General features: G+C 36.5%; 1 long non-coding RNA gene across 1 annotated transcript; it reads right to left on the bottom strand.

The window, feature by feature from the left end:
* Positions 1–2,869: 2,869 nt before the first annotated feature.
* LOC144365291 (uncharacterized) lies at positions 2,870–15,810 on the bottom strand. Its single transcript, XR_013423599.1, has 4 exons — positions 15,457–15,810; positions 7,417–7,571; positions 7,094–7,177; positions 2,870–5,016 (listed from the first exon to the last, which is right to left on the bottom strand). It is a non-coding gene; the product is annotated as an uncharacterized LOC144365291 (long non-coding RNA).
* Positions 15,811–27,925: the final 12,115 nt, after the last annotated feature.

Raw genomic sequence — 27,925 nt, 5'->3', positions numbered from 1 at the left:
CCCTACTCTCAACTTTCCTTGACAAAATAGCCAATATTTTGTTGTCAGTTAGTGTCACGGTTTGGGGATCTGGAATATCCCTCATAAGCCCCAATGCAGCAGTGTTCAGAAGTGGGGCCTTGACAGATGATTGGATTTTGATGGGGCAAATGTCATTAGTGGATGATTCTATTGATGAATTCATAATTTAGTTAGGTGCTAGAGCCTAGTTGGAGGAAGTGGGTCACTGGGGGCAAAGTAAAGGGTTAATTTTGTCCCCAGCTCCCTTCTCTGTTACTTTCTCTGCTTTTGGGCCACAGTAAGGTGAGTCCACCATGACATTCTGGTCTGATCACAGGCCCAGAAACAATAAAGACAAGTGTCCATGGACTGAAACCATAAGCCAAAATAAATCTTTCCTCCTTTAAGTTGATTTTCTCTATTTTATCACAGTGATGGAAAGCTAACAGTTTGTTTTTTTACTCATGTTACATTTTCCTTACGCAAATAATTTTGAACAGTCATTGTTATTTTCAGTGAACCTATAATCAATGTCATTATGATAGGCTGATAATGGCCACAGTGAGCTTATCACCTGCTTTATTACCCAGCACTGTGGAGATCAGTCTTTTGCATTTTAGAGGCTCTGAATGACCTGCATTTCAAAGAGAATGCAAGCACAAGGAAATTCTGCCATTTTAGTCATATCATAGAACCCAACACATATTTACATAAAAGGGGTCATTTCCAACACAGATTTTATTGGTGACGTGCTAGGCTCTTGGAATACTTGTTCTCATTTATAGACTAAATTTATTCCTCGGAAGATTTAAGATACAGAGGCAACTCTAAAAAGAAACCAAATTTCCTCTTTTTCCCTAATCTTCTATCTGCACCACCAGCTACCTGGTGCTAACCTATTCCCGACTCTGCATGCTTACATTAATTTCTTCTTTGGTTCTGGAAAAGCCATTTTAAAGAAACATACAGGACCTTACTTATTGATCATTTGTGTTGGAAATAAAGCATCGTATTCTGACATAAAGTAACCAATGACACTGTAATCAAATATTTGTTGTATTTTCAATTAAGGATTCATTCCTTTCTAAGAGTAAAACTCCTTTCAGGGAAATAAATAACCATTTATGTGTCCATAAATATATCCTCAAAATATTTCACTGAATACATTCTATGTTCTATACTCCATATAACCCAGAGCAATTTAGGCCTGGTCCTTTCTTGATCCAAATGAATGAATTGAAGTGAGGCAACAATTAACTGAGTATGGGTTAGACCACTGGATCTTTAGAGGTAATGATTGCAAAGTGGGGGTGACTATAAACATCAAAGGGCTTCAGAGAGAAGAAACACAGCTCTTTGATCTCCTTTTTTTATATATATATCACAATTAAAATTTTTTTTAAAAAATCAAAATTTTAGAAAGGAATCACCATTAACAAAAGTTTATAAAAGCATTACAAAGTTTAAAAAGAATCAATTGTATATTTTAGTGGAAGTTGATTGAAATTTATTCCTTTTACTATAGACTCATGACAACTAACAAGTACTGACTGGTTTGGAGGTTTCCTTTCCCATCAGGTGGAATACTGTAAAGAAATCAGATGCAAACTGCAATCAGAAAATAAAATATGAATCAATTTCTCCTATCCTTTTCTACTTGCTAAATTGTACATCCCACATCCTACATCCCACCCTTACTCTACATTGCTTAGTGGGTGTTTTTTTAAAGCACCACCAATGCCCTGAGTACTTGCATACTTTGACAGATGTTGAGTAATCAGATGGTCACTGTTTAATAAGGTTCCAAATTAAACAATTGCCTGTAAGATTCTGCAGAGTACACGCGATCAGTATGATTTTGCAGTTTGCCCAAAAAGAAATGGTGTGTCTTTAGACAGGACCCTAAGCTTCAATTCCCCTCAAAGAAAGTGCCTTTCCCAAGGGTGTTGTTTTTGACCTGTGAAGCACTGGCGCCCCCTTTCAGCTTAGTCCTTTGCAACCCTCTTCTCCAAAAGCCAGTGTAGAAGCACAAAAGAAAATACAAAGGAGGTAAAGTCAGCGCTGAAAATTGGCAGCATAAGTGAAAAAGTAAGTAAACTCTGAGTCCATTACAGCTACAGTTTCCACCGAGGGAAGGGGTATTGGGTCAAAATTTTCATCCAAGTGGGGAAAAAGAATCATGATAACAGGACTGCTTTTGTGACCATTATTTTTTTTATCCATGTGTTTGTAACTGGGTCATGTCCAATTTTGTTTTTAATCCAAAACCATTTTATCTTAATGTGGACCTAATCCACAATAAAAAATGTCATCTGGGTGTTCTTTATGATTTAATACCTAAGAATTATAAATTATATTCACCTGAGGAAAAAACAAATAGAGAAAAGAACTCCTTGTATGGTAGAAAGTAATAAATTACTCTGGAAGTGTGTATTAGTACCTACAATCTCATCACCATCTTTTGCCCTACAAACAGCATCTGCATGACTTGTAAAAAATTCCACGTGTGTAAGTGTTCTCTTGCACAGTACCTACTCTGATTATCACCACCCTTTTGCATAAATGAGGTCTTGTTCTTCTTACCACTTCAGCAAGTGTAATATTTCCAGGTCCTCCTAACTGTGGAAACAGAACATGACTGTACATTAGAATTAAAATCAAATAGGGGAGTGTCTCTGGTGGGGGGGAGGGGAAGGGGGAATATAAGTACTCATATTTTCTTTTCCTTCAGATGTCACAAGGTTACCTACAAAGAGTCTTGGTGATATACTGTTTCACTTTACAAAAGAAGAAATGAAAGTCCAGGAGAGATAAATGAACTTTATTTGGTTTTAAAATATATTCTCACAGAATTTTCAAGAATTTTCTGGTTCTACTCAATGAATTACCATGAATTTTAGAATATCATAATTTCCAGAAAGTGGCAAATGGCAATTTATAACCATTGTTATTATAGACTACTTCAAGAAAATTAAGAAGGAATAACTATTTGCAGATTCTAGTTAATTTCAGAGAACACATTGCAACTAGAGAAAGCAGGTGTTTGAATTTGAAATGTCTTTTTACAAATGCCAATCCTAACTGCATTTGTAGTCGTAAAATTTTCTGAGAAATTAAACTCTCAGACAGCTTTTGACCATTGTTCTAATTCCCTCTAATTCAGATTAAATAGCATCAATGTTTACTCTGAAAGGAAAAATGATAGAACTAGAGGCACAGACTCCAACAGTCAGCAAGCTGTGTTACTATTTTCAACCAAGTCCAAATTCCACATTCATCTTCCTCGCTGAGTTGTTCTTCCTTTTTCTTCCTTTTTTTTTTTTTTTTGGTAGTAAGAGGAGGCATGGAGTGTTCACATAGCCCATGCACCATCTAGTGGTAACAAATGGAAAAATCCACCTAAAATCCACCTAAAAGTAGGACTACAGGACCGGTGTGATTCTACAGGATGTACAACCAGAAGAGTGAGAAGTTATACTCCATTTATGTATGATGTGTCAAAATGCATTCTACTGTCATATATAACTAATTGGAACAAATTTAAAAAGTAAAACATGATAGCCCTTCTGAGAGAATTGACAAACCATAATTGAGAACCACACTTAATAAGATATGCCATTTCTTCAGAAGAATTAAACTATCAGATTATTTTTGATAACCTTTGAACTACTTTGAACTTTGAACTGCTTGTTTATCAGACATACTTAACAAATGGATTATCTATGGAAAGAGGAAGGAGTGTTTCTTGATTTTGTGTTTTGAAATTCATTTGGGACAATCCCTGTTGTGTTTTGAGTCTGCTAGAAACTGCTGTTCACTCTCACCCCTGCCAGAGATAGAGTGCTTCAGGGATTAAGTGCTCAGACTATGGGGTCAAACTTGCTGATATCAAATTCTGCTTCCTAGCACCTGAATGAACTTTGATAAAATTGCCTAACTTCTCTGTCCTTCTCTGAACCTTTCCTGTAAAAGAGAGAAATAATTGGAAAACATACGTTAAGTAGTTACAAAAATATCTGACAAGTATTAACCATACAATGATTGTTAGGTATTGTAAACTATTATGAAACAAAGGGAAAAATGTGAAACACATTTATATTTATTTACTCAAATGTTCAAGCAAGCCAATGTAAAGAAAAACTAAAGCTATTTCCCTATTACCATGGGCCTGTCAAGAGCTATAGTTGGCTGCTCCCAAAATAGGTAATATTCACAAGCTCCCATGGGGATTTCAAAGGGTTAACATTAGCCACTGCTGCCCACTAATTATTCAACTGTCATGTGTCATTCAGAGGGTGGATATGGGGAGTGGGGTTGGCAAAATGGAATTTCTGTCTCAGTGGAGGTGGGCCCAAAACATGCTCATCTTCCATTTTTTAATGGATATTTACTCATCCTTGAATTATTCACTAAACTATTTTTCCACCTTATACTTCTCTGTTTTGAGTCAGTCTGCTGCTCATTAGCTCGACAGTCAAGAAGGAAAAGTGGTATTAAAATATATTCTAATTTATTTTATCCTTCTGGTTTCATGAAAAGTCAAAGAGAAGTCAAACATCTATCACTGTTGAAGGTATTCTAGGCTGAGGAATCTTTTCAAAAAAAAAAAGTGTGAGAGAGAGAGAGAGAGAATCTTAGGATTTGATGGGTGAGAGGCAAAAGATGCAGAATTCAGGTGCTGCTAAAGGAATCAAGGCCCAGGACAAGTATCCCAAGAAAAGGTAGGCAGCTAGGAGATCACACCTGAGTGCTGACCACCTGGGCCTGAAAGATCTATATAACCTCTGATTATTACATTTTGCCTCGACCTTGGGGCTGGCCATTGGTAAATTGTTTCTAAACCACATTCTTATTGTTTGTGACTATACTCAACTACAAACTGAACTGGTTTTTTGCCCTTTGATATAAGCATCAGCTTTATAATCATAAGTGGTATTTCCATCCATAAAGAAGAAGCAGTTACTGATCGTCACAGGAGAATGGGGAGCTGATACTCCAAACCTTGGTTCTTGTGTCCTGGTAAAAGAAAATTTAAAGTCAGACACCAAAAGCCAACCAAGAGAATTTTACTATAAGTAAAAGTTAGGTACCGCTTAAGCAAACAACACTTTCAGGAGAGAGTATGTCACCTCCAAACAGAGAATGATGAAGGTAACAATGCTGCTTCCAAATTCATTACTGTTTGACGTTTGCTAGGAGAACTGGGATCCCCCTTCAACAGCCTTCTCCAAACAGATATGTAACTCCCCCTTCATGTCAAGCCAGGGAGTTTTTGACCCTAATTGGTCCTTTCTAGAATTATCATGGCAACCATCTTATTCAGGGGGGACTTCATCTTATGTCAATACTTTGCTAATATATATATATTTTCTAGGGTCAAGGACCAGGCAAATTTTCTCTTAATGCACCTGTGCTACTAAAGAAATTTCCCTTCTGAAATACATTGAGAAACCTGTGGTCATAGATCCTAACTTTACAATGACCTAGGTAGACCATGTCAGGAGTTATCCCCATTGATGTTGTTTTCTTCATATATTTCTTAATTGGCTTCCTTGTTTTCCCCCCATTCATTTTCAGGTTTCGTAAACCTGTTATTTTTCTATCAGTTACTTGATTATTCATTAGCCTTCAAAGCAATTTAAAGAAAACTTGTGACCTTGCTATGCTATTGGTTTGCATTCCACTGCTCATGACTAACTACTTCCCACCTGTGGTAAGTCAACAACTGATTTTCTGTTATTTTCTTTCTTGTTGTTGAAACAGGACCTACCCATTTAAACATCCATCTAACAAATGTGTTTTGAATACCTATTGTATACTAAACATCTATGCATTGAGGTCCAGTGACCCAGATGTTAAAAGTTCCAGGACTCAAGAAATTTCCAATCCAGTGGAGAGAAAAGATAAATATGAAAAATAAACATGCCAATGAGAAAAGGATTAGATTGTGATGAGAGCTACGTTAGGTTAGATGGTCAGAAACTCTCTTTGAGAAATTAAATATCAGATCTGAACAGTGAGGAGCCAAATAAACATCAGTCATATAAATATCATTCTAGCAAAAGGAACAGCGAGTGACAACAAGTTTGGCATTCCCCCCAATGAAAGTTTGTTTTGTTTTATTTTTCTAATTTCATCTTCTGGATTCATTACCTGTTCTCCCTGAGAAGGGATGACCTTCATCTAGCAGTATCTGGTAACTCTACTATTATTGTCCTATTTTGAAAATGCCACCAAAAAAAGAGTCAGAGTAAGTTCTTTCTCAATATTGCTCTATTTGCAGAAAAGTAAAGGTTATAAAAAAACATATAGGTCTTTAACCAACAGTTCATTTTTTAAAATATTCTAATTGTTGTGCTGAACACTGTATGACCACATTTAGTCTTCACAGTATTCTTATAATAAGGAAGGAAATATTATCTCTCTTTGATAGACAAGTAAACCAAAGCACACATTGTAAGTGACAAAGCTGAGATTCAAACTCAGATTTGTCTGTATCCCCTCAAAGGATAGAGAAGCGGGGGAACCATAGGCAACATGTCTTTACCCAGAGACAAGCTCCCCCATATCTGGGTACCACACAGGAGACTAAGAGGTAAACAAGATCTCAGGCTGTGCACACGTGCGCACTCACATGCACACACACATGCATACATACACACAACCAAAGCCACCTAAACCTACCTCATTTCTAGTGGGTGATATTCCTACACAATCACAAGCAATAGATGTGGCTATGTAGGGAGCACTCATTTTGCCTAACAATTTAGGGCCTCAGAAGTTAAGAAAAATGCATTTAAAAAGAAAAGTTTTGTTTAGTAGGAAATAGCAATTTCACTTTAAAAAAAATCAAATCTAATCTCTCAAGAAGTTTGTCATCTAAATGCAGGGGGAAAAAATCACATCAATAACTGCTTCTGCTGGAGCAAGCAATTACCTAAGAATGAGGATTTACATATTAAGAGATGGAGCTTAAAATAATTCACAGTATTAACAAAAACATTGAACTATGGTGATTATAAAAATCTTTATTCTTTCAACATAAAACTATAATTTAATTAAATTTTTGTTGAAATTTTTAAAACCAGCTTACCATTTGAATGTAGCTAAATCTGAAATATCAATTATCTTGTGGACACAAGAATGGCTCTTTGAGTAAATTGAGCATCCAGATGATCTTGGAAATAAAAGTAAAAGAAATATGAAAGAAAAATCAGATAAAGTTAGAGGGTACATTCTATCATCTTACAAACACATAGATAAACATTTTGAAATTGTCATAATCACGATCTCTTCTTTGATGTGAGTCCCTGGGTAAGTTTACAGAGCGATATAAGGCTGTATTGTATCACAAATCTCCAGATTAAAGCCTGTCAGTAACAATACATAATGATTCACTGCAGGATTTAACTGTACCTGTGTAATCGAGCAGTAAAAGCATTCATTTCGGGTGTAGATCATCAACCACATTTTCATCAAAGGAGAACTTGTGGCAGGTCAAGGCCTGGGATGCTCTTTTGAACCACGACTTACTAAAACAACAGTGTCTTTCCTAGAGAGCAAATTCTTTCCTGGATAAACAAAAGACTGTGTTAATTTGCAAGATTTCTTTCTCCAATTCAGAAATGCTTTAAATATTTTGTACACAATTGTTACCAATTCCAATATTTTGGCTTAACCACTATTTGTCAGACATATCTCATCTGGATATATACAAAAACCCTGTAAATGATACACTTCTTAAATACATATCCTCACAGAGATATCAGACATTGAATCAAGAACCATCAGGTTTCTTGGTTATAAAAAAACATATAAAGGAACAAAACAAGTAGAAACCCTTGTGAAATAAAAAAATATATATTATAGCAGTAAAATATTCCATGAAATTGTTTAAGCATAAATTTGAATAAATATCTAATAATCTTCACTACTTTTACTGGAAGAAAGATGTGAGCTAAGAAGAAATTATCAAAGGCACAAGTCAAAAACATTTCCCAGAATTTCAGGACTTAAAAATTCAGATTAAAAGACCAATGAGTATCCAGAGTAATGAACAGAAAGCAAATGATGTGCACAGGGATCATTATTCTGAAATTTCAGAACACCAGGAATAAAGGGGAAATCCCCAAACTTTCAGAGAACAAAAGCTTCATGCATTAAGAATCAGGTATAAGAATAACATCATATTCCTAAGACAACACTAGTAACTAGAAATAAAACGAGCAACATCATCAAATTCTTTGTGAAAAGGATTTTCATTCTTGCATTCCATATGCAGCCAAGCTACTAATCAAGAGCAGGGGCAGAATGGGTACCTTTTTAGACATTCAAGGTCTTTGAAACTTCACCAAGGTATTTGAAACTCCAGAGCTGGAATTTTCTCAGGAATGTTTTGGAGGCTATTCTACATACAAATAAGGGAATAAACCAATAAAGAGGAAGACAAGAGCTTCAAAAGGAAAGAGAGAAGATCCAACCTAGAAGAATATTAAAGGGAACCTCTTGGTGACCAGGAGGGAAATTTTCCAGGATAATAGGAACTTTACAAAGGCCAACAAAGCAACCAGTATATACATGAACAGAATGGTTGAAAAAAACACCCAGAAGGAAGAAAATAAAAAATAGAAGTGATAGATTTTATGATATGTTTGTGAGGAAAACACTCATTAAGAAATAGCTGGGGGACCAGGCATGGTGGTGCATGCCTGTAATCCCAGAGACTCAGGAGGCCAAGGTAGGAGGATCGCAAGTTCAAAGCCAGCCTCAGCAACTTAATAAGGCACTTGCAACTCAGTGGGACCCTATCTCTAAATAAAATATTAAAAAGGACTGGAACTGTGGCTCAATGGTTAAGCATCCCTGGGTACAATTACAGGAGAGGAAGGAAGGAAGGAAGGGAGGGAGGGAGGGAGGGAGGGAGGGAGGGAGGAAGAGAAGAGAAGAGAAGAGAAGAGAAGAGAAGAGAAGAGAAGAGAAGAGAAGAGAAGAGAAGAGAAGAGAAGAGAAGAGAGAGAAAGAAAGAAATTGCTGGAAGATTAGAAAAATAAGAAAAAAATTAGGGACAATAAATAGTTCAAGAAGAAAATAAAACATCACAAGAATAGAAATGGAATCATAATACACATGTGAATAACATTACACAATCATCATAAATGTAATCAGTGAACACTGATGTATCCCAAAACTATAATATTACTATTAATGGACAGTGTTGTGGTTTAGATATGAGGTGACACTGCAAGAAAGTTTAGAGGTGAAATGAGTGTGTTACAAGAGCTTTTAACCTAAGCAGTAAATTAACCCACTTGAATAAAATAACTGGGTGGTGACTGTAGACAGGTAGTGCATGGCTAGAGGAGGTGGGTCTGTGGGGGAGTACCTTTGGGGTTTATATCTTGTCCCTGGTGAGCTGAGCTTAGCCTCTCTCTGCTTCCTGATTGTCCTGTCCTGAGCTGTTTCCACACCTTTCCTCCTGATGTTCTGCCTCTCCTTAGGCCCAGAGCAATGGAGCTGGTCATCTGTGGAATAAGACTTTTGTGTGAGCCCCAAATAAAATTTCCTTCCTCTGGTAAAAGCAGGGTAAAAAAAAAAAAGTGACTAAAACAGACAGGAAATTATACAAGAACAAAATGCTTATCAATGTAGAAGGAAGTTATTCCTCAGTCTCTAAACAATATTTTCTAGTAAAAGGAAGTAGAATTCCTTTTACTGGATTTCAAACCTGGGATGAGAAATGCACATGATAATCCTGGAGATATTGTTATTTCTGAAAGCAAGGATGCTATCAAAGATTTATTAAAAGTTCAGTGCACTAGTTTTTATACTTATGTTAAAATTTTTCTTTGTTAAGGTTAAAAAATTTCATCATAAAAAGCTAAAAAATGGGTTTAAGAGTAGGATGGAAAGAAGTAAAGGGACCCATTCTAGTAAATAAACTTTACTACTGTTTGAATCTTTTATACTAAAAAAAATGTAAATTTGTTTATACCTTGTGTTATTTTAAATTAGTTTTAATTTTAAATTCAAATAAAAAGTAAATAATGGTAAAAGTATGTACAAGTCGAGGTTCTTGAGAGAAAGAAATCGATAAGATATCTAGAATACTGAGAAACTGTGAGGGTTGACTTGTGCAATTATGGAGGGTGTGAAGTCCCACAATTTGCTGTTTGCTAGGCAGAGACCCAGGAAAGCCAGTGATATAGTCCCTGTCCAAGACCAAACACCTAAGAACAAGGACTTACACCAGGTGTAAGTCCTGGTCCAAGTCTGAAGGCCTGACAACTAGAAGCACAAAATAGAAAAGATGAATGTCCATCTTTAAGAAAAGAGAGCAAATTCATGCTTGCTCCACCTTTTTATTCTATTCATGCCTTCAATGGATTGGATGATGCTCACTCATATTGTGAGAAGGATTTTCTTTATTCAGCTTTCTGATTCAAATGCTAATCTCTTCTGAAACATTCTCTCAGACACACCTTGAAATAATGTCTTTGCAGCTATCTGGGCATCCTAAACCCAGTCAAGTTAACATAAAATGATGCATCACAAAGCATACTAGAAATGTGGAGTTAAATAAATACCATTAGAGATAACCAAGGATTGAAAATGTTGGCCAGTGGAAGATACAACTAGGGAATGAAGAGAGGTAAACAACAATTGCTATTTTGTTGTTTATAAGCCTCTTGATATTATTTGGTTTTTATACACATATTTTACTTCAATAAAAAGATATACGAGTCACACTGACTTTCAAGCAAAACTTAATTCAGGTATTTATTAGCTAAGAGGTATTGATCAGTGGCTTACTTTCAATTTCTCTTAATTTCATCTGTGAAATAAAGGCAATATACATACATTGTGATTCATGAGGTTTTAATATTATACAAGGAAAGTAGTCTGTCATATATTTAGAATATGGAAGATATTACTGCTATATTATACTTAGAAACTTTTCAGAAACTGAACTTTAAATTTTCTGAAATCTGAGACAGATGATAAGAGCCTGCCAAAATACAGCATGGCATGGATAGATGTGGATGTGAGGATAGAGGAGGGGCAGGTAGCCCATACACTTTCCATTTAAGGAGAGAGATTTCCCCAAAACAATTAAAGGAATCAGTGTCCTTAATGGATCAGATGTTGTTAGGGGTGTGGAGCAAAAAGAGTTTTCTCCAACAAACATACACAAAAAAACACGAAGCAAAATATTGACTAGTCTATCCTAAACTAAATATCAGTCATATAAGATACCAGAATGCTTCAAATATTAGGTGGCTGAAGCTTGGATCAAATCACCAGGAAGATAAGAGTAAGCAAATTGGCTTTTCTATATTTTCAATATCATAATTAACAGAAAGGCAGACAGAATAAAGAAAACCTTGGATCAAATACATGGTGATCAATATCGGTAAAACTAAATCAGGAAGATATCTAATTTTATCGTGGTCTTAAATCTCTTTATAATTATGTGTTAATTTCTTATACACTCCAAAGATGGATTAATTTATGCTTCTAATATTACAAAATTTTGTCTTAATAAGGAAGACATAATTGAATATCCAGCGTTATAACTTTGTTCCTCTCTGCTCTCTCTCTACCTCTCCACCCAACTCACACACATACACATAATTTATATTGATCTCTATCTCTCTCTCTCTTTCTCATACTGTCCCCCATCTATACTAGAAAATCAACTGCATTTTGGATGGCTGTGCTGAACCCAGCTGGCTAGCGGGCCCACCCACTTTGCCCTGCCTGCCCTCATTGAAGAAGCTGAAATAGCTCACCTCCACAGACTTCTATACAACTAGACAGTCATGTGACAATTTTTTGGCCAATTAAGTCAGAAAAATGTAATAGGACATTTACTAAAGGCTTCTGATAAGCTATTTACTCTCCTCCTCTCCTTAAGCCTTCAATGAAAATGTGGGTTTCCATGGAAATAGACATTTGAGACCACGAAGAATCAGGCTACATACTAGGAAAGGTGAAATGAAAGGGAGAAAAAGTGAACCTGGGTTTTTGTGACAAAGTGAAGGAGATAAAATCATGATTCCGTGGTGCTTTAGTCTTCTTGGACTTTATTATGGAAGTAATCTTTTTTTTTCATATATATCTATCAGGGAAATGTAAAGATGAAAATCTGTTTCACAAAAATGTAAAAGACTGTTAAATCACAAGAAACACCTTCTTTTTTAAAAAAGCAGTCATCATTTTCCTAAAGATGTTAAGTGTGTTAAATGATCCTCCACGATCTAATTTATCTTTACCAAAAGGAAGAAAGGCACTCCGAAAACAAAAGCAGAGATTGAGTATATTATATTTATTACATATGTATTAAGTAAAGTCTTGGTTGAGATATGTTTGAAATGCTGGGGTTCTTCTAGTTGTATGTGTTACCTCCTGGATCCAGATATATGTTTGCTGTTGGTTTACTTTATTTTACTTACTTTCCACTAAATTATAAGGTCAATGACAATGTGTAGGCTCTTTAGACTCAGCGTCCATAGATTCTAAATTACTGCCCACTCACTGTCATCTCTTTGACCTTAAATGAGTCACATGCCTGGTCACCTTGATCCTTGGTTCTCACACCTATAAAGTGAGGATAATGTTAATACTTCATAGTATTGTTAGAAGGGCTAAAGGAGCTAATCTACACAGTGCTTGGCGTAAGAGTAAGTATGAGCTCAGCAATTGTTAGCTAATATCATTGTAACCACTACTACTTCGTTTGATAAACACATAGATAGTGTTATGGTTTTGATATCAGGTGTCCCCCCAAATGCATAAATATTCAGAGGTACAATGTTTGGACTGTGAGAGCTGTAACCTAATCAGTCCATCCTACTTTGAATGGACTGACTGTAGGCAGGTGGGGCGTGGCTGGAGGAAGTGGGATACTGGGTCACATCCTAGAAGGCATCTTTCTTGTAGCCCCTTCTGCTCTCCCTGTCTGCTTCCTTGCTGCCAGGAAGAAAGAATCTTCCATCAGCCAGGCCCTTCTGCCATGGTGTTCTGTCTCATCTTGGGCCCACAGCAACAAAGTAAGCCATTTATAGACTGAGAACTCTGAAACTTTTCCTCCTCTAAGTTGTTCTTGTTGGGTATTTTGGTCACAGCAATGCCAAAGCTGACTAACATAGATAGCAATTATTATTTCCTAGGCACTGTTCTAGTGCTTTGCAAATATTTACTTATGTCTCATAAATCTCTGTGAAGTGATGATAATGATAGCAATTTATATTTGAGGACATTCAGATGCACAGAAATCCTTGCCCAGGATCACACAACTCAAAGGTGGAAGAACTGGAGTATAGACAAGAGCCTTGCTTCAAAATGCATGTTGTGAACCCTTGCTCAGTGGCCCCACACTTCTCCCTTTTATCATTCCTAGCAAGTATCAAGCATTAAATAAATACTTGTCAAGTTGCATTTGTTCAGAAAAGAGAGACAGGGCAAGGAATTTTCTAGTAACAGACATGGAGGTAATTTCACAGTCTTAAATGCTTTCTGATCACCCTTACCTAAAATATGAATATTTTTACTTAAAATAACATTTCTATTTATTTTTCGTATTACCAATTAAATATGTTGCCTATATTACAAAAAATGTAGAGTTACTATAAAATATTAAATTACAATGAGTGCTTTCAATAATGCTCTTTTTGTTCATAGCATGCAAAGAAGTCTCTAGATGTTTAAAGCAGAGGGACTCACCAATTACGTTCATCGTGTGAGTTAAGATGTGTATTTTACTCCCAAGCTGAGGTATGTAGCAGAAGGAAGCATCTTAAGGTCATTAGTTTTCAGCAGATTTGAAATTGAACATATTAATCTGGAACGTATTTGCAAGCTTTTCATTACCTTTGGCCAAAGAGCTGCTAAAGATAGGGGCTGTTTCTTCTTGAAATGACTTAACTAGAAATCTAGTGTCCCCCGATTGACAATTCATAAGTGCATGTGATGGGCAAAGTGTGCTATCCAAACCCCTTTTCAGACAGGACCACTTAAGATTTAACATTGTCATGTAGCCGCTGGGACTGCAAAGTAGCTTCCATCTGTTCACTGATGTGTGCTCTAACTGTAGCGGCAGCTCCTTAAAAATGTACATTGCATGTGGAACATCCACTAGGCGACTCCTTGGGCTCCAGTTGCCCATAAAATAAACATAGACATAATTAAGCAGAAGATATGAAAAGGCATGTGTGCTAGTGGAATGGTATTGGTCCCAGGTGAAAAGTAAAAGATAAGAAGCCAAAAGCCAAGTAACCATACCATTCTAGCAAAGTAGGTCACAAGCATGCTGTCACTTTTCTCTCTTTCACTCTTTTTAGATTTCTTAGTGGTAGATGGACACAATACCTTTATTTTATTTATTTCTTTTTATGTAGTGCTCAGGATGGAACCCAATGCCTCACACATGGCTAAGTAAGCACTCTATCACGGAGCTACAACCCCAGCCCTCTCATTAACTTTTTAACTGAGCTAAGATCACATTTAACAATCCTGGTTTGTAAGGGGTAGCACTTAATTTAGCTTTACTCTGCCCCTACCAAGAAAGGCCAATAAAACTAAATGCAAAAATAAATTAAGATATTGGTTTGTGCTAAGTATGTTTTACTCATAATGCTCTAAAAATTAATTACTAAATGATTTGAGGAGGTAAGGAGTCAACAAACCTGGGGAAATTATTTAATTTCTCTAAGATGCCAATCTCTCAACACACATGGTTTGCATTAGATAATTGGGTTTTCTTAAAGGAATCACATCTGTATGAAATTTAAATTTCCAGCCCCGCTCCCATCTATTGTTTGGCAATCAGTAGTTTCTCAGTAGATACTTGTTTTTAGAGTTATGATAAAATCCATCATAGTAATAATTAGAAAAAAACAAAGAACATAGATATGCATTTGCTATTCATATCCTCCCTCTCCCTCCTCCCTCCCTCCCTCCCTTCCCCCCCCATCTCTCCACAATTAGTTATGTATGTATGAATGCACAAGTCCCAAGAAAATAAAGTATTTCCAAGAACTTATTAGAGCAAGAGATTTTGCCTTGGAAAAGGTCAGAGAGTTCCAGCATATCTTGGTCATTAACATGTATACTTTTATTTTGTTTCTGGATGAGTTTATTTTTTGCAATGAAAATTAAAGATATTTTTAAAAAAAGAGTCCAGCTAGGCATGGTAGCACATGCCTACAATTTCAGCAATTCTGGAGGTTGAGGCAAGAGGATTGCAAGTCCAAGGCCAGACTCAACTTAGTGAGGCTCTAAGCAACTTAGTGAGACCCTGTCAAAATATAAAGTAAAAAAAAGCTGGGGATGTGACTCCGTGGTTAAGCACTGCTGGGTTTAGTCTCAAGTACCAACCCCCTGCCCTATAAAAAAAAGTCCCCAAACCTGAAACAGTCCAGAATAAAAATAGATTATCCAATGAAGATTAGCACTTACACCATTGCTCTCGTTTGCTCAGGTGATTATCCCTTCTTTCTGATTATAAGCTTCTTGAAGACAGGAGTTTATCTTATTCATCTTCATGTGCTTCATTCATGTGCTGGTTAAATATGAGTCTTGTTCTGTTCCCCAGTGCTTAGTGCAGTGCCTGGATAAAAGTTTGAACTATGCAAAAAAATAAATGAATGAGTACACAAATAACCCAAGAAGACCCAATTCTCCTAATCTGATTTTCTCTCTAGGATCTGGAACAAGACAGGAATGCCCACACTTCTTTTCACTATAAGTACTAAAAGACATGGCCAGAGAAATGAGGCAAGAAAAAGAAAGAAAGGGCATCCAAATTGGAAAGAAAATTGTCACTGTTTGCAGATGACATGATCTTATTTATAGAAATCCCCAAAGATTTTTTTTGATCTTTACACTTAGCATCTCTTTTGAACTGAATGTCTTGCATGGTGCCTAGAGAGAGACCAAAGCTGTTATAGAAGTCACTATGATCTAGAGTCCCTTGGAACTGTTGGCAATAGGCTCAATTATCCCAAATCTTTGTCAAAGTCACTACAACCTTAGGTGTTCTTGGGAACACAATTGCAGTAATGAATATAAAAAGCATGCCAGAGCCCTCCAATGCAAAAAAAAAAAAAAAAAAATTGTGGTCTAAGGAAATAGGCCAGTTGTTTTTTGTACAGCCATGGCTAAATACGATGCCTTAGATACACAAAAAATGAATTATGAATTATAAAAGGCCTTTAATTATTATTTTATAGGAACACAGGATTCTATAGAAAACATATTTATCTTCTCATCCTGTAATTTTGAATAAATATTGTTTCATAATTTTATAAAAATACAGAAGAGTCTAAAAATTACCATCAAGGTTTATGGAAAGATACTCTCTCCCACTAAATAAATTTGACAAAAATCTTAACTTTCATATTTTCTTATTTTATCATCAGCAAAAGGATCAAGTACTTGAATCCTTTAATAGACAGTTTGGGAGCTGCTCAGCATCCATGCCCTTTCCTTGAGCAATGTGTCTAGCCTGTGTGAGGCAGTAAACCCAGGACCCTTTTCTCCCCTCAAAAAGTTGAAGTGGTTAAAGTTTGGCAGATCTTTCTTCTCACTCTCCAAGTACACACAAAGGTGGACATATGGCCTAACTGTGTCCAATCACTCTCTGCCTGGGGATTTTTTTTAAATTATGAGCAGAGAGACATAAGCATGCAAGAAGTAGATGGAGCTGACAGATTCCAAGGGCTGTGCCTGGGGGGAGATTCTGACACACTTTTTGGTGCAGAAGCCTTCTGGACCCAAACTGGTTTGTCCCCAGTTTGGATCTCTAGTTCTTCCTCTAAATTTTAAGCTCTTACATACATACTTCAATAAATATAATTTTGCTAAATTTAAACACATGATTTTTTGTTATTTCCACTGAAGAATTGCAAATTATAAGGTCCTGGAATTACAAATGTGCACAACTGTCCTCTCACAGATATGGTACCTTCTCCAGTCAGTAGATGATCTATTTGAAGAGAGAAGACCTAAGTGAAAGGGAAGAGGGCAGAAAGTAAGCAAGAATGGCACGGAAACCAAAAGAAAGACTTTGGGTGAGCTTAGGAGTCAGGTTATTTGGTGTGAAGGGTCCTCTTTCACATTCCTCATTCTTAGACTTTGCTCAATTAATTGACAGACAGCCTTGACTGCCACGTGTCTACATGGCTGGATAATAGAGACCTGGAAAGAGAAAGTGAGGCTTCTGCACTCAGAGAAAGTGCCATCTACTTGGAGAGACACTTTCATGCATTAAAAATTTAGAACATGATGCAGGACAGAACAAAGCTTAGTTGTTGGATTTGGTTGTGCAAATATTCAGCCCCACAGGACTTCAAAGAGAAGATGATCAGGACAAAGATCGAACAAGAGAGAAGATGGATAGTAGCTGAAAAGGGATTTAGAGGTCAACTTGTCCAATAGCTACATCTTAAAATGTGATAAACATATTAGACCCCAATGTAGGTTATCAACAGACTTGTGATTATACTAGAAATTAAGAGTTGGCTGAGGAGTCTGGAGGTTTCCACGGACAAGAAACTGAATTCTAAGCTTATTGACCAGATTTCCATTCTCACTGCAGTCTAGTCCTAAAAGTGGTCTCTTTATTCTTAGTTTGGGGAGATGTTCAAATTTCAAGTTTGCTTTTTATATACATAAACTCTTCCTGGCTATTAGTCCAAGATATCTCCAGAGTACTGATCTTATTTTTACCTTTTGTTGGTTTGTTTTGTTCATAACTTTTTAAAAAAGTGACTACCTATGGAATGGTCCATAGCTCCAAAACAGCTTCCCACATTCTGTCACCATGCCTGAAATTTTACCATACACTCCTCTAGATCTTAAAAGATTTTTTTATGATTTCCTAAATCTTATAGCATAAAACCTCCTGGGAGAATAATTAGTTTTCTGCAAATACTAGAGAAAGTCTATTGACAAAGAGCTGAGAAAAAGTTCTAAAAATCAAATGTATCAGGAATGTTTGAAGTTCACTGTTGGGCTGGGGATGTAGCTCAGTGGTAGAGCACTTGCCTTGTATGCCCTAGGTTTGGATCCGCAGCACTGCAGAATGAATGAGTGAATGAATGAATGAATACATAAATGAATAAAAAACTTCAATATTAAAAGTAGAATTAAGAAATCTGCACAAATTAATTTTGTATATTTAATGCTTTCCTGCCATTTAGATTTGATAACATTTTAAACTCTTTTCCAAACAGCAAGATTTTAGTTGTAAAGCCTACTAAAATAAAATTGCTAAATAACTCTCAGGAAGAGTAAGAGCTTATACTTTTTCTTCTTTTTTACTTGCTTTGTTTTTTTAAAAAAAAATTCAATTGTTTAAGAATGTCTTATGTGTTGCTTTGACCCCTTGTTATTTTATTTTTGTATTATTATTATTTTTAGAATGACCAGAAAAGCTCTTGTTTTCAGAGAGCCTAGAGCCCTTGTTACTGCCATAGAATCGTGCTGGTTTTAGAACTGCTTTTGGATGTCAGTGCTGAGGCATAGAGTTAATTTTGCTTTTGAAATATTAGAGTGAACTGGCTGGTTACCAGCACTGTGAAAGGCAATCTGCTCAGCTGACTGCTTAGCCCAGAGGTTGTTTTCTTTGGCAGACAACATAAAAAAGGATATTTGCTTTACCCATGAAATATATATTTAGTATAAATAATAAGCATAACTTTATATTCCAAGTAGATGAAAAATGATCTATTTACTCTGAAAACATCAAACCAGCCATCTTACAGGTCTTAGTTAAAAAAAAAAAAAAGAAAAGAAAAAAAAGAAAGGATTTGATCGACTCTATGGTGAACAGGGTCACAGAATGTGTCAGCTAAATCCTCTCCTACTCCACACTCCATCCCTCCTCCCACTTTCTAATCTAATCCTCCAGGGCTTCATCCTCTCCCCACTCCCCAGGGCTATAGCAAAGTGGCCTTAGGTAGCTGCCTGGAGCCCTGGTGTTTTCCTTCTGTTGACCCTTTCAGGACAATGACTTGATATTCCTAAAGGGGCTCTCTGCTTTAAGGATCCAAACCCAGGGTCAAGGTAGCCCCAGCTATCCCCACTCCTATGGCAGAGCTGAGACAACCCATTGTGCTGACCACTGAGAGTCCCATGTCTCAGACCCTGGGACTTAGTGAGTTCTGGGAGGTTATTTGTTGATTTCCCAATGACTTGCTTTCCTCTCTCCCCAGAAGAGTTATTAAAAAATAAACAAACATACCTAAAAGTATATTTAAAATACATTAGTAAGGATTTAGGTACTTAGATAAATCTCAGGCCACTTGAAACAAATATCTGCACCACAACCTTGCCTGACCTCAGGGAGTTAAGGTCCATAAGCAGGATTAGGGTAGAGACAGTCAGGGAGAGATTAGACATGCTGGGGGACAAAAATAAGCAAAAGAAACAGGGCTGTGCTTTCAGGCGTGGGTTAATTTAATTTTATGGGAGGGAGGAAGGGATTGCTTAGGGGCTTTAATCTTTGAGGGCAACTCAGACACTGATGAAGTTTGACTTTTTTTTTTTTCCTTTTTGATAGATATGTAGAGATAGATGAGCAGGGAAAAATGACCCATTATCTCTTCTAGAAGGGAAAGACAATAGGGATTTAATTATTTAAATTACAAACTATATTTATTTAGCACATTGTTAGGAATCGGCTCACATTCTGATTCCCACTCCTAATCACAATTCCTTAGCAACAAGGAAATGTTTAGCCAGTAGATGTTTATTTGGGGCATTGCTAATAAAAAATACTCTAAGTAGCACAGATTTACAATTTACACATGGAATGAGAGAATGTTCAGTTCAATATTGAAACGTTGAATAAATGAAATGAGGATTTGCTCATCAATAAAGCAAACTCCAGCACCAATGAGGGCAGTGAGGGGCTGGGGAGAAGGTAGGGGTGGAGTACTCCTGACTCCTAGTCACCTAACATGGAGTTTTGGGGGTAGGAAGAGCACTGACAGGGGACCAACCAGTTTAAAATTTTCTCTGGTTTCCTTATGACCAATCCTGGGCCTTTGTTACAGGAAACTACAGTCGTTTATCACTTAACACCAGGACTGTGTTCTGAGAAATGTGTCACTGAGTGATTCTAACATGGCACATCCACCATAGAGTGTACTCAACAAACCCATATGGTAAATGTCAATCATATGATGCAATCAAGAAACACAGTATTCACAGATGTATGAGACTGCTGGTGGTGTGACACAGGATACGGGTTTTGTGTTTGTGGGGTTTTTTGTTTGTTTGCTTGCTTGCTTTTATTTTGAGAGCCTGGGTCTTGTTAAGTTTCCTGGGCTGACCTCCAACTTGCAGTCCTCCTGCCTTAGCCTCTAAGAAGCTGGGGTGGCTGGCATGTGCCACCACATGCCACCACAAATGGCAGTGTACCATTTTTCATGAACTTTTTTTAGTAAGTAGAAGGAACATATTCTAAAACAACATAAAGAGTAAATGCAGAAACCACTAACATAGTCGTTTATTATATTTATCAAGAATTATGTAGTGTACTTAACTGTATGTGCTATACTTTGTACCTTGTGTGTGCAGTGCTGGGGTATGTACCATTATTGTATATGACTGGCAGCACAGTAGGTTTGTTCACACCACCATAATCACCATCATCACAAACATGTGAGTGATACCTAAGACATTTAGAGAGCTTCCTCGATGCTAGGCAATAGGAATTTTTCAGTCCCACCATCATCTTTTGGGAATATTCCAGTGTATTATTGTAGATAGAAATATCCTATGAAACACTTGACTGTACTCTTCTGAAGTACAAGGTAAAAAAAAGGAAAAAAATGAGAGGCCAAAGATACCAGTGCAGTTAAAGTGCTTTGAAATGCAAACAGGTTAAAGAGAAGTGCTATTACCAAAATGCCAATTTGAAGAAGGCTCCCTATCTTGAGGGACTTTAGTATCTTTAAATAAGATCCTAAACATACATACCAAGATGCACCACCACAAATGGCAGTGTACCATTAGGAAAGTCTCTTCTCCTTAAAAGCTATATTAGGGATGCCTATTAGACAACTCAAAAAAACAATACAAAGAGAAGGAAAATGGATGACAAATCACCAGGATTAATGCTCCCATTTAAATAATATATGTTTTCTCACAATACCTTCAGTTGGTGACATCTATTAGTTGCCTCACTAATGTTAAGTAATACTTGTATGGAGATAGGAAGGACCCCTGGAGAAACCTTGCCTCTCTGCGATGTGCAGCAGTCTCACATCTCAGCACTGTGGCTTTCTGGGTAACACAGGAGAGGACAGAGCTCAAACCGCTGGTCCTTCATAAATCACTTTACACCTTGATCCTGTAGCTTTGCCTGCTTCGAGGAAAGATAATAATTCTGTCTTTGAGGGTAGCTGAAAAAGTAGGCAGCTTAGGCAAACATCTTCTCTGCTTCAATGAATGCAGAACCAACTCCTTACTCCACCAATTTTGTTTGGTTTTTAGTAACTTTGTTGAACTATGATCCATCTTCTGCATCCCTGGGTTCCTCATTCAACTGTAGGTTGAAAATATTCGAAATAAAAAGTTGTTTCTGGACAGAACATGTAGACATTTTTCTTGCCATCCTTCCCTAAACAATTTAGTATAACAAAATTTTAAGTAATATTTACATTGTACTGGATATTATAAGTAATCCAGACATGATTTAAAATATATGAGAGGATATACATACGTTATATGCAAATACTATGCCATCTTATGTTAGAAACATGAGTATCTGCGGTGTATTAGTTGGGGTTCCTGGAACCAATTTCCACTAGATACTTAGGAGCTGCTGTATAATTTATATATAATAAATTCCACATATTTTGAGTATACATTTTATATCTTTTGACATATGGATATGATGGTGAAACCATCACTACAATCAAGATACTGAACATATTCATCACCCCCAAAGTCTCCTTGTGTCCTTTGTAATCTCTCTCTCTTGCTCCTCACAACTCACTCAACTCAAAGAAACCACTGACCTGCATTCTGTTACTATAGACCAGCTTGTATTATAAAGTTTTATATAAATGGTGTCATGTAGTATATACTTGGCATAATTACAGTGATCCATCCATGTTGTTATGTGTACCAATAGTTCATTCCTGTTTTTACTCCAAGTTCTCCTATCCAACCTTCCAAAACTTTAAATTCCACCATGAGACATTCCTTTGAGTCAAGAAAAGTTTTTGACCTTTAACTTGCTGCTCATAAACATGCAATTCCCATTCCCCAAAATGTGTCAGCTGACTTTGGTAAAGGGATCAGGTGGTGGTAGCCAGCTGTGAATCTGATACAAATATGAGGTAGGCTTCAAGGAAGACTATAAGCATGAATCAGAGCAACTGGAGGCAGCTTAGAATTTTTATTGCCTTAGTGACCACCACACTCACTCTATCTCATAAGCACATTCTAATGAGGTTGTCCATTTTTTAAAGATGTGTGTTTTTCATTCCTTGTTGGTTTCACTGCTATCCAGTCACACCCAAGTTTCACAGTTGACACTTCCTCTTACACTTTAGAACCCATTCTGGAGTATCAAGGAAGTCATCCTCTGTTGCAGGGGGCCTAGATATGTTCTTGACTGCTCAGTTGATGTGTAGATGTGTCCACAAAATTCCTGGGATCACCTGAAATCATTGAAGTCTCTAATAGTGAAGAGAAACATGAAATCTCCCCCACAGCAAGACTTGCTTCTCTGGAGGGTCCTCACAGTCTCTCAGCTGCACCCCATTCCTGGCATGGGATCCAGCCAGGTCACCTTCTTTCATCTCCCATCCCTCCAGTTTCTTCTAAAGAGAGTTAACTGACTCCTGCTCCACTTCCTTTAGAAAGAATCTTTAGAAGGTTCTAAGGCTATGGGAGAACCTCGTGGGTGTAGCAATTTAGCTCTAAGTCTTTCCAAATCTGGTGTTAATTCGCAATATCCAGAGCTTTTTTTAGCTCAGATCTTTCTTCCTGCTAAATACTAAGAGCTGACTTAGTTAATTTTATATATATATAATTATATTTTTTAAATTATTAATATATATATTTGTTGTTAGGCCTTTATTTTATTTATTTATATGCAGTGCTGAGAATCAAACCCAGTTCCTCACACATGCCAGGTATGTGCACTACTGCTGAGCCACAGCCTCAGCATGACTTAAGTAATTTTAAAAAAAAAGGAAAAGGGGAAGGCCAGAATTGGGAGGATGAAGAGTGGGAGGGGGAAAAAATAAGGGGAGGAAGAAAAGAAGAAAAGGAATGAGCAAACTCTTTTGATCCTGTTTTCCCAGTAAAACAATCTCATCTCTATTTTTCATATTTATTTTATTTTTTAAATTTTTTTTGTGGTGCTAGGGATTGAACCAGAGCCACACTCTAAGCATGCACTCTACCAGCGAACTACATCCCAGCCCAAACCTTACTTCCTGAGTTATTGTGGAAGAAAGATCATGCATAAATAAGCAAGGAAAAAGTAAAACAAACATCAATGTTTCAAGATATTGTCTTACTGCATGTATTTAAATAATTTAATAGGTATCTTCTATCCCTAATATTAATGGATTCAGATACATTTTTAGAAGAGAATTTAGTAAAATATTTCCAAGTCTTAGAAATACATACAATATAATGGCAAGAATTACCCATCAAGATGTGCCTTTGACCCCAGAAAGCCTACTTAGCTGTGGTTATACTGAAAGATAACTTCACAGTCGTTTAAAAGGTCAAAAACCTGAAATTTTTTAAAAAATCGATATCATCATCCAAAACCTTTTACCAAATGAATGGAGTGCTGTGCTATTTTGAGAAAGGGGCTGTGAGCTGGACCACTACGAGGCCCTGAGGACCACTTTAATACCATTATTTTCCCTCAACAAACTCATTTTCGATCCCTCAACAATGCACAGAGTTTTGAGTTTGGCTGACTAAAGGAAAGAGACATTCTGTGGGAAGAAAGTGCCTACTGTTAAAGAAAAGCAGTGAGGCTTTTAACCAAACTGGTTTCAAGGCCTTGGGGAGGGAGTATAGTCTCCTATGTGTTCCTGACCATTGAAGGTACCAGAGGTCATATCCTTGCCTGTGCATTTTGGAAACTCATCAAGAAAGCCAGACAATGGATTCCATCCAAATGACCAATATCGTCTACAAAGTGCCCACAGGCACACTTGATTTTCAAAGGCCTTTCATTCATCAGGTGCTGTCTCTGCAACTAGCTCTAGCAGAATCAATAAGAAATGGAGCTTGCTCTTCACAGAATATCCTAGCCCTTGTTGATTCAGAGGTAGCCGCAGCTCCACACCCTTTAGAACCAAGAATTACTTTCTTTTCTTTCAATGTGCATGAGCTTTACCTCCTCTTGCAGGGGCTAGGAGGAGATTCAAAGTCTCAGAATTGTAACTAATAGTACTCTTGTATAATTTTTTCATGGAATAATTAAATGTCAACATAACAAGTCTATATGTTACATGTCAGGTAATATATTTAGTCTTTCCATTTTTATAAAGCACACAGATATCCTTAAGGTTTTGAAAATATCGGGAGAAAATGATGAGTATATGAATCAAAGCATTTTATGACATTCTGGAAAGGCAAAACTGTAGGAAGAAAATACAAATCCATGGTTGCGAGGGGTTAAGTACAAAGAGGAGTCACTGTACAGTGGCAGCAGGGTGGAATTTTAGTGGATAAAGGCAGTCCCTATAATTCTAGTCACAGGACTCTATGCATTTGTCAAAATTTAAATATGTGAATGTCCAAAAAAGTGAAGTTTATTGCATGCAATTTTTTTTAAGAGCACTGTGTGTTTATTCAACTGGTATCAATGAAATGGGGTTTGGAAAAAATTGTTGACATGACCACACGAGGGACTCCAGTCCTGTTTTTCTCATGATATCTGGGCAAATCATTTACATGAGAATAATTTTTAAAATCATTTGTGACTACCCTCTTTATAAACTAATAACAATTTAGTTATTTGGCACATGAAGAATGACCAATTAAGGACAACTACCACCTTGCCCAATGTTAAGAGAACGTCTTAGAATGTTAATCCTAAATGCCTCCAAAATTTCTCTACCTTTCTCTTAGCAGAGCCTTCTCAGCTAAAAGGTTTTAACTAAAAGGATTTTATAATCTTTTTTTTTAATTTTTAGGGAACACCAGGTGTTTACCCATATACTCATCCTGTCAGTGGAGAGAGGAAATGAATTGCATTTAAATGTCAGACTGTGTACTGGTAAAACTGGACCACCTTTTGAGTTCTTATTTGCATTTGTGTCTATAGAAGCTCTTCAGCAGCTCAGTGACAGTAGCCAAAGATCTTTTCCCTTGGGTGAAACTGTGAATTTGCTAGTTAATTAGTTAATTTGTAGTTATTCTCTGTGATCAGTGCTCATTTGTCCTTCCTTTTCACTCAGATTCTTGCTTCTCCATTCTTCTCCCATTTAAGCACCATGTACCTCTAATCTCAAATAAGGTGACTATTTATTTCCCGCAGAGGGGTGTGTGTGTGTGTGTGTGTGTGTGTGTGTGTGTGTGTGTGTGTGTTTAATGTGGTAGTCTGAAATACTTCAGTAATCTGACAGAAGTAATAGGACTTCTTTGTTAATAAAGGGAGTTTCCCAGTACATATGTGAAGACAAGAAAAAATATTATCAGTTCACGATAGCATTTCTCAACCAATTAAGAGAAATATTTGTAGTTCTAAGCCAGATATTCCTATAGGAATATTCCTTATACTTCTGTTGTGTAGTTGACAGAAAATATATAAAGATCTCCCAGCTATTCTTCTTCCTGGTCTCATTCACTAGCCCACTAAAGAAAAAACTTTCGGTAAGAGTTGTAAAGGCAGAAATAGATCAGTAGCTTTTTCTATTCTTTAACCATGATTCCCCCTTACCCTCCCTTGTGCTGAAAACTCTGTGAGTATTTAGAAAGCTGGTCCTTGCATGAGTAACTGATTTGTTGAGAGAAGAGAATAGTTTGGTTGGAAAACAATAAGGTAATTTTGGTTGGGGTTAATAATTACAGAACCCTAAAAGCTATTTGTGAAAACGAATGACCTGAAGCCTCACTACACATTCCAGAGTCTAATTTGTGTCCTACAAATCTGTATTGTTTCCAGCAACTTCAGGGCTGAGATTATGTTTCTCCCTGGTCTCACAATGCGTCATCGTATCCTTGACTACAAGGGAGCCATTGATTCAGAATACAAAGAGGGAGCAGGGACTGTCCCTGAACAAGAGATGCCCTGTGCCTGCTTTAAATCTCTCCTGGACCTAAGCAAATCGGAACTTCGCCAAATATTTTGCACTATTTTACATTCAATCTGACTACAGGTTCCTCATAATAAATAGTGGAAGAGACACCAACTGCAGAATACAGGTTGTTTACAAGAAGAAACAATTTGTAAAAACCTACAATGAATTCAGCAGATCTTCTTTTATGTTATATGGAATGTTGGACAAATTGGAAGATTTTTTAACCAAGTTTTAAAACTTTTTGTAAATTTTTGAATTGAGATTATATTCCTTGTCTGTGAAAGAATATTGTCCCAACTGATTTTCTATTGTAGGTGACAAAGAAAAATATTTGAATATGTGTTTACACAATTAAATAATTATATCGAAAAAAAAAGTGGAAAACTGGAAAATAGGCATGATTTTCCATCATGTCCCTGGGTTTCTTTCCATTTCAAAATGCTGCATTTTTTTTCATTTTTATGGATTTCTAGGATTTGGAATTCAAAGTCACTCATATCATATTTTATTTTGAAGTAAATATTGATAATCTTTTCCAATATTATAATAACAAGAAGAATGTCTGGTGTATGCAGAGATACACTAAAATCAATTTATGTTGGTATTTGGCCATTGTCAAATCCTTCATCCATTTGCTAAAGATCAATAACCATAAATTGAGCCTCATGTCTTTAAAATACCACTTTACAAACCACTATGATTATTGTCTTTTATCATCATTAAATCTCCATTTTAGTAAAATTCCAATTCTTTTCCCTCCATAGGAGAAAACATTTCATGCAGAGCACAAATCATTACATTGTGGGGCAAAAATTGGCAAATCTGGTTTCAGAAAAACAGACTGGGACAATCGTACAACCCAATAAGAGAACAGCTTGCACCTTCAGTGATTCCTTGTTGCCCTTAGAATAAGTCCAAATGTTTTTGCGTGACATTCAAAGTCACTAATAATTTGTAACCTGCTTCTTCTACAGCATATTTATTCCCATGTAATTTCCAATATAAAATACCCCAGCTTGCTCATTATTTTTTGTGTTATTTATCCATTTATTATTTTTTTCATGGTGCTGGGGATTGAACTCTGGTCTCATACATTACCACTGAGCCACACCCCTGGTTCACTGACTATGTGTTTGGCACATTTTTTTATCACTGAAAATGTATCAGTGAACAAAACAGATAAAAATGCCCACCCTATGAACATCACTAATGGAGAAAGACACCAAGTAAATAAGTAACAATATTTTTCCTGGGTTCAATCCCTAGCACCACAAAAATAAAAATAAAATGTTTAAACTTTCAATAAACACTCTTCTCTTTAAAAGACAATTATCAAAGTTTTATAACTTTTATGTGGATATAAAAATGAACATATATTACAGATTTTATTTAACTCAACCAAGGAGGATGCCAGAAAGATGTTTTAGCCAGTTCAAAAGAGAATCTAAAAAACAAACCTATTTATAAATCAGGAGTATTGAAATGAAACTTGGAGCAAACCTGATTTTTCCAAAAAGGTATGGGAGACAGGGAAGTCAATTGAACCTTTACCAAAAATGACATAATTTGCAAGTCTATAAACACTAATTATTTTGCATTGTAGGTGTTTGAATGGTAACCCCCCAAAAAAAAAT

This window comes from Ictidomys tridecemlineatus, chromosome 7 (assembly GCF_052094955.1).
Source record: "Ictidomys tridecemlineatus isolate mIctTri1 chromosome 7, mIctTri1.hap1, whole genome shotgun sequence".
In the NCBI taxonomy this organism is placed as follows: Eukaryota; Metazoa; Chordata; class Mammalia; order Rodentia; family Sciuridae; genus Ictidomys; species Ictidomys tridecemlineatus.
The sequence above is the reverse complement of the archived record's forward strand: the minus strand, read 5'-3'. Positions and strand labels throughout refer to the sequence as shown.